This window comes from Octopus sinensis, linkage group LG4 (genome assembly GCF_006345805.1).
Source record: "Octopus sinensis linkage group LG4, ASM634580v1, whole genome shotgun sequence".
Lineage (NCBI taxonomy): Eukaryota > Metazoa > Mollusca > Cephalopoda > Octopoda > Octopodidae > Octopus > Octopus sinensis.
The window spans coordinates 13,338,179-13,345,251 of NC_043000.1; the positions used below are offsets into that span (position 1 = coordinate 13,338,179).

General features: G+C 39.4%; 1 long non-coding RNA gene across 1 annotated transcript in view; it reads right to left on the reverse strand.

Moving 5' to 3' along the window:
• The window catches only part of LOC118763204, an 18,261-nt gene extending 11,325 nt beyond the window's left edge, over positions 1 to 6,936 (reverse strand). Inside the window, exons 1-2 of the long non-coding RNA XR_004998954.1 lie at positions 6,926 to 6,936; positions 439 to 444 (exon numbers count right to left, since the gene is read on the reverse strand). This is a non-coding gene — a long non-coding RNA (uncharacterized LOC118763204). The remainder of the gene's footprint in view (positions 1 to 438; positions 445 to 6,925) is intronic.
• Positions 6,937 to 7,073: the final 137 nt, after the last annotated feature.

Below are 7,073 nucleotides of genomic sequence, written 5' to 3' on the forward strand. Positions count from 1 at the left end.
ATACATACATACATACATACATACATACATACATACATACATACATACATACATACATACATACAAACTGATTCGAAGACTACAGATTCAAGCCATCACTGGAACTTTATCATTTAAGTATATATGAGCATGTCTTGATATGCCAATATATGCATTAGAATACATATATAAAACAAAACATACTAAACTGCATACATACATATACGTACATTAGTACATACAAAGAAATAGGAGTCTTGGATCTAGGTTAGAAACCGGCTCTTTCTCTATTGGCAAGACATTTTATATAGCAAGACATATAATATATATATATATATATATATATATATACAGGGGTGGCTTGTGGTAAGTAGCTTGCTAACCAACCACATGGTTCCGGGTTCAGTCCCACTGCGTGGCATCTTGGGCAAGTGTCTTCTGCTATAAGCCCCGGCCGACCAATGCCTTGTGAGTGGATTTGGTAGACGGAAATTGAAAGAAGCCTGTCGTATATATGTATATATATATGTATGTGTGTGGTTTGTGTGTCTGTGTTTGTTCCCCTAGCATTGCTTGACAACCGATGCTGGTGTGTTTACGTCCCCGTCACTTAGCGGTTCGGCAAAAAGAGACCGATAGAATAAGTACTGGGCTTACAAAAAGAATGAGTCCCGGGGTCGAGTTGCTCGACTAAAAGGCGGTGCTCCAGCATGGCCGCAGTCAAAATGATGGAAAACGGGTAAAAGAAAGAAAGAAGAAATATATATATATATACATATATACATACATGCATGCATGCATACGCACATATATACATGAATATTTAGTTGTATTTCTAGATTTTTTTGCCAATGGAGAAAGAGCTGGCTTCTAACCACCGTCATTGGGATTTAAATAACATCAGCGGAGTAGTTGTGCATGCATGTATGTATATGTGCACGTATTTGGAGTCAGTGCATGTGCAGATCTATGTTTTGTTTCATATATGTATACTTAGACATACAGCTGTATATCTAGACATATGCATATGTACGAGTTATATGCTCTATACTTAGATAGTTTGATACGTTTCGGCCAGAATTGGCCCGGACCATGACTAACTTAATGGAAATGGAAGCACTCCGTCGGTTACGACGACGAGGGTTCCGGTTGATCCGAATCAACGGAACAGCCTGCTCGTGAAATTAACGTGTAAGTGGCTGAGCACTCCACAGACACGTGTACCCTTAACGTAGTTCTCGGGGATATTCAGCGTGACACAGAGAGTGATACAAGGCCGGCCCTTTGAAATACAGGTACAACAGAAACAGGAAGTAAGAGTGAGAGAAAGTTGTGGTGAAAGAGTACAGCAGGGATCACCACCATCCCCTGCCGGAGCCTCGTGGAGCTTTAGGTGTTTTCGCTCAATAAACACTCACAACGCCCGGTCTGGGAATCGAAACCGCGATCCTATGACCGCGAGTCCGCTGCCCTAACCACTGGACCATTGCGCCTCCGCTAACTTAATAACACCACCTGGAAAAGATATTTAATGGTGTTTCATATTACAGTCATTCGTTGGGTACCGTAGTCCATTCGAGTAAGGCGTTATTGTTTGCAAAGATATATCCGGGTGTAGGGGATTTGTCTGAAATTTGTTGGAGATATTTATCCAGGACCTGTTTGAATGTCGAGGGATCTTTTTCTTCCCTTATGTGTCTTGGCATGGTGTTAAAGAAAGTGGGGCCAGTTGAGGTGAAATAGCTGGCTTAGTGTTGTGATGTGTCGCGAGCATGATTTTGGTAGAGGACGAATGGCACGGTGAGGGCTGGGTGGAGGGAGCAAGCCTTGATTGAGTTGATGCGAACATCATTTGAGCAAGGCTATTGGAATATTTTCCCCATCATACAAAATGCTATGGCAGTCATGGGCGGTGTCAGAAGGAATAAAGTTTGAGCTTCTAGAGGCGATCCTAAGAATCAAGATCTGTCGTGTCGTCTTTGTTTGTGTGTTTGTGTGTGTGTGATTGATCTCTGAGGAGTGTGTGATTGATCTCTGAGGAGTGTGTGGTTGATCTCTGAGTTTGTGTGATTGATCTCTGAGGAGTGTGTGGTTGATCTCTGAGTTTGTGTGATTGATCTCTGAGGTATGTGTGATTGATCTCTGAGGTGTGTGTGATTGATCTCTGAGGTGTCTGTGATTGATCTCTGAGTTTGTGTGATTGATCTCTGAGGAGTGTGTGGTTGATCTCTGAGTTTGTGTGATTGATCTCTGAGGAGTGTGTGATTGATCTCTGAGGAGTGTGTGGTTGATCTCTGAGTTTGTGTGATTGATCTCTGAGGTGTGTGTGATTGATCTCTGAGGTGTGTGTGATTGATCTCTGAGGTTTATTTGATTGATCACTGAGGAGTGTGTGATTGATCTCTGAGGAGTGTGTGATTGATCTCTGAGGAGTGTGTGGTTGATCTCTGAGTTTGTGTGATTGATCTCTGAGGAGTGTGTGATTGATCTCTGAGGTGTGTGTGATTGATCTCTGAGTTTGTGTGATTGATCTCTGAGGTGTGTGTGTGTGATTGATCTCTTTTTAATTTCTTTTCGTGTAAGGAGACCACAGCAGTCAACAGTACAACTGTAGTTCAGATAAGAGTTAAGTACAAGAAGGTTATTATTTGCTATTTATTGTTCGTATGAGTGATCTCGATTTTGTGGTGGTGGTGGTGGTGGTGGTTTTGGTGATAGTTATTGCTATTGTTGCTGTTGTTGTTGTTGTTGTTGTTGTGGTGGTGGTGGTGGTGGTGGTGGTGGTAGTGGTTTTGGTGGTGTTGGTGGTGGTGGTGGTGATGGTGGTGGTGATAGTGGTTTTGGTGATGGTAGTGGTAGTGGTGGTGGTGGTGGTTATGGTGGTGGTGATAGTGGTTTTGGTTATGGTGGTGGTGGTGGTGGTGGTGGTGGTGGTGATGGCTGTACATACCCTCGGAACATGAGGGCCAAGAGAATTTACGAGCGTTGAAGTGATTGAGGATGGTGATTTCAGAGAAAGGCAGGTGCTTCTGTGCCACTGTGTGTTTATGTGAATCTTTTTGTATGTGCAGTGTACCTGCTTGTGTGTTATTGCGGAAACAACTACTTTCCCATTTAACATTTCTAACATTAAAAAAATTATAAATCTTTAAAATTTATCTGTTTTCTAGTTACTATTTTTTTTTTTTTACTTGTTTCAGTCATTTGACTGCGGCCATGCTGGAGCACCGCCTTTAATCGAGCAACTCGACTCCGGGACTTATTCTTTTGTAAGCCCAGTACTTATTCTATCGGTCTCTTTTGCCGAACCGCTAAGTAACGGGGACATAAACACACCAGCATCGGTTGTCAAGCAATGCTAGGGGGACAAACACAGACACACAAACACACACACACATACATATATATATATATATATATATATATATATATATATATATACACATATACGACAGGCTTCTTTCAGTTTCCGTCTACCAAATCTACAGTGAATCGTTGTCAATCGGTGACATAGGTATTCCTTTCGAACTCAGTCTACGGTCAATGTGTAGCATCAACACTTCTCCAAAAGTGAAACCATTACACTGTTGTGGGTTTTACTAGGACTTTGTAGACGGTGGGTGATTGTTCTGGCACTGAAGAGGCAGGCTGATTTTGGGAATGCAGTGTTTGCTGTATTCTAAGTGTGAGATAGCTACATGGAATAGTTAGAGATTATGAAGCGATTTTGTAGCGACTTAGAGGGTTTTATAATCGCACCTTGTCTAGCTAGAGAGAATAAGCTGTAAGACTGTTTTCTAGCGGTGATTGTGTTTTCATGCTGTTGAAAGAGATAAAATTTTCATAACCCTAACAGAGGGTGTTTTCAACGTATGTCTTCGCGGAAGCAGTGAAGATTTTGTTTGGAGGTTTGGTATAAGTTGGATGTGGATAATGACTGTGAGAAGGCTGGGGAAGAATGAAGAGTGATATCATTTGCATGAGAGTGAACGCTGTAGGAAAGTGTCTGAAAACGACTCCAGTGGTAGTTAGTGGAAAGGAGCAAGAGTTCGGAAGACGTTGCTGGTACCATAGTTGAGAGAATTTAGGCAGCAGGGAGCACCACCAGAAAATGATATAAGGATGCGATGTAACAGGTAGCCTTAACCTAAGAGATAAGAAATGAATGACGACCAATTAGATCGACAGACTAGATCGAAGAATTGCTGACGTCGCTATTTTCAATTTTACATAATTCGTTAAAGCGTTTTCTAATATACACGCAAGCACACCCACACACGCCACACACACTTACACACACACACACACACACACATACATACATACATACATACATACATACATACATACATACATACATACATACATACATACATACATACATACATACATACACACACACACACACATACATACATACATACATACATACATACATACATACATACATACATACATACATACATATATACACGACAGGCTTCTTTTACTTTTTGTCTACCAAATCCACCCACAAGGCTTTGGTTGGCCCGAAGCTAGCAGAAGACTCTTGCCTAAGGTGCCGCGCAGTGAGACTGAACCCAGAACCATGTGGCTGGAAGGCAAACCTCTTACCACATAGGCATGCCTGCGACTATATATGTCCATTTATTTCCATAGATCACTAGTCGTTATCCACTTAGCAACGCCTGTATATTCCGAAAACACTTCCATCCATTCAGAGATGATAAATTGACGCTGGAGAAGATAAACTGTGGCATAGTCTTTAACACTCTGTCGATTTGGTAAATGTATTTGAACTCTGATAGATTTTATATATATCATCAGTTCATGGTAGCATCCAATGCTATCTTCTTTTTTTATTGCTCTTTTCTTTTTCCTTTTGGTGTTTCTATCTTATTTTTGTCCACTTGGAGTTTGCTTGAAAGATACACTCATGTTTTAAACAGGTATAATTTTTTTCTTGTTTCTTTCCCTGTTTCTTTATTCTTCCTTATTTCTTTCTTACTCTACTTTGATAAAGGGTTCGGCTGAAACGTCAGTCGATTTATTTTCCTTTTTCCTTCAAAGGCGTACAGTTAGTCGACTGTGCACAACATTTTATGTATCATTTTTTTTGTGTGTGTGGGTGTTTACAATTTGTCCACTACACTTGAAAATTTTCTCTACCTGTTGTAATCTCTCCTGTTGTTCAAATGTCCGTTCCTGTTCCCCTCGTTCTATTTGTGTTATTTTACCAATATGTAAGTATGTATTTATGTATATGTGTGTATGTATATGTATATGTACATGTATATATGTATAAAGCATACACACTTAAGCACATATATACATACATCATATATAACATAATATAATATATAATATAATATAATATAATATATATATATATATATATATATATATATATATATATATAATATATTATATATATCACGATTAAATAAAAGACAAGCGGAACATATGATATGCCTATAAATATATAATTAAAAAACGTGTAGCAAAAAACGCAATTTCGGCCATTATCGATAATATCGCTTCCACTCTGGACAAGAAACTTGCCGAGAACAGGACCAAAGCATAACAAACGAGACCGTTAGTGGACGGACGAGGGACAAAAGAATAAACAGAATAAAGGCTTAGGGCCACACGAAAACAACAATTGATAATGATAATACATACACAACAAAAAGCCTTGGGGCTGCTTCTCTTTCCTTTACCTTGCTTCTCTTAATTTCTTTTCTCTCTCTTTCTCTGTTACCCTCCTCTCATCGTCACATGACCCGTGACGACCTAAGGCGGTATCATTCTTTTTCTCATTGCCTTCGAACGCACTGGACACAATTTTCTGAACTCCTCGCTCTACCCCTCTCGTGTCTACAGTCCTTTAGGACTGTTTTCATTTCTCCTTTGCGTTACCCACTTTTGTCATGTCTTGCAGCCCCAAAGCTTTTTGTTGTATATGTACTATCATTAATAATTGTCTTCATGTAGCCCTATGCCTTTTTCCCGTTTATTGTTTTGTTCCACATCCGTCCACAAACTTCTCTGGATGTTGCCCTATTTCGTGGCAGAACTACACATGGTGACTAACTTCAGGCGAGCTACTTACAGAGATCGAAGTAGTGGTTAACAGTGACTCATGAGTCGTACTGTCTCCTCTTCAACCCTTTCGCCAACTAGTCTTGCAAGTCCTACAATAGCGCAACCATTCTTTTCTTAAGTAAGCAATTTCACTTACGAAACACTTTTCCAAAACCATACCCCCAAATCAAAGACAAACTATAAGATACGCAAATGACTCCTAAACACTGATCGTGATTGTCTTTGCGTAGGAAGCTAAAATAAAAAGAATTAAGGTCCGACAAAATTACAAACACAAAAAGCCTAGACGAATTAGAGCACTTATACCAACACTACATAAACACGAGAAATGGTTACTGGGGAAAATATAATACTTCTAAAGCTTAAAAAAAAAACTAATATGAAGTTATCCCTATTATCACTCTATGGAGTCCTTAAAAAAACCCAAAGAACATACTTGATATCCTTGGTATCAGTAATCTACGCATTTCATTTTTAACTCACCATATGAGTTCAGAAAACCACATTCAATTATCATACAACTGATGAATAAATCTTACACAGATAATACTTGAGGGTGTCGACAATAATGTAAATGCTCCACATACCATACCGGCTATTATCAAGACCCAACAATCCTTTGAACACCATTGAGCTCAAATAACTTTATATATATATATATATATATATACCTCTTTAAATATAAATAAATGTTGGGGCAGGCATCAAACTAGTTTCTCAGGTCACACCAACGTCTATGCAAAACACAATACATCTAAGAATCTGTAAATACCTGGACTGTGTCCTACAAGAGTACACTCTCTCATTATCTTTGAAATAAAGCTATACGATCTGTCCACACTTCAAGTAAACGTGGTCACTGACACACCGTGAGGTTTAGATGAACTCGCTGCACTGACAAATGCAGTGTGTTGCAAATGATTTCCTATGACCTACCTGATCTATGACAAATGTTTGTAGGAGTGAAAACTTCAATATTTCTGGAATTT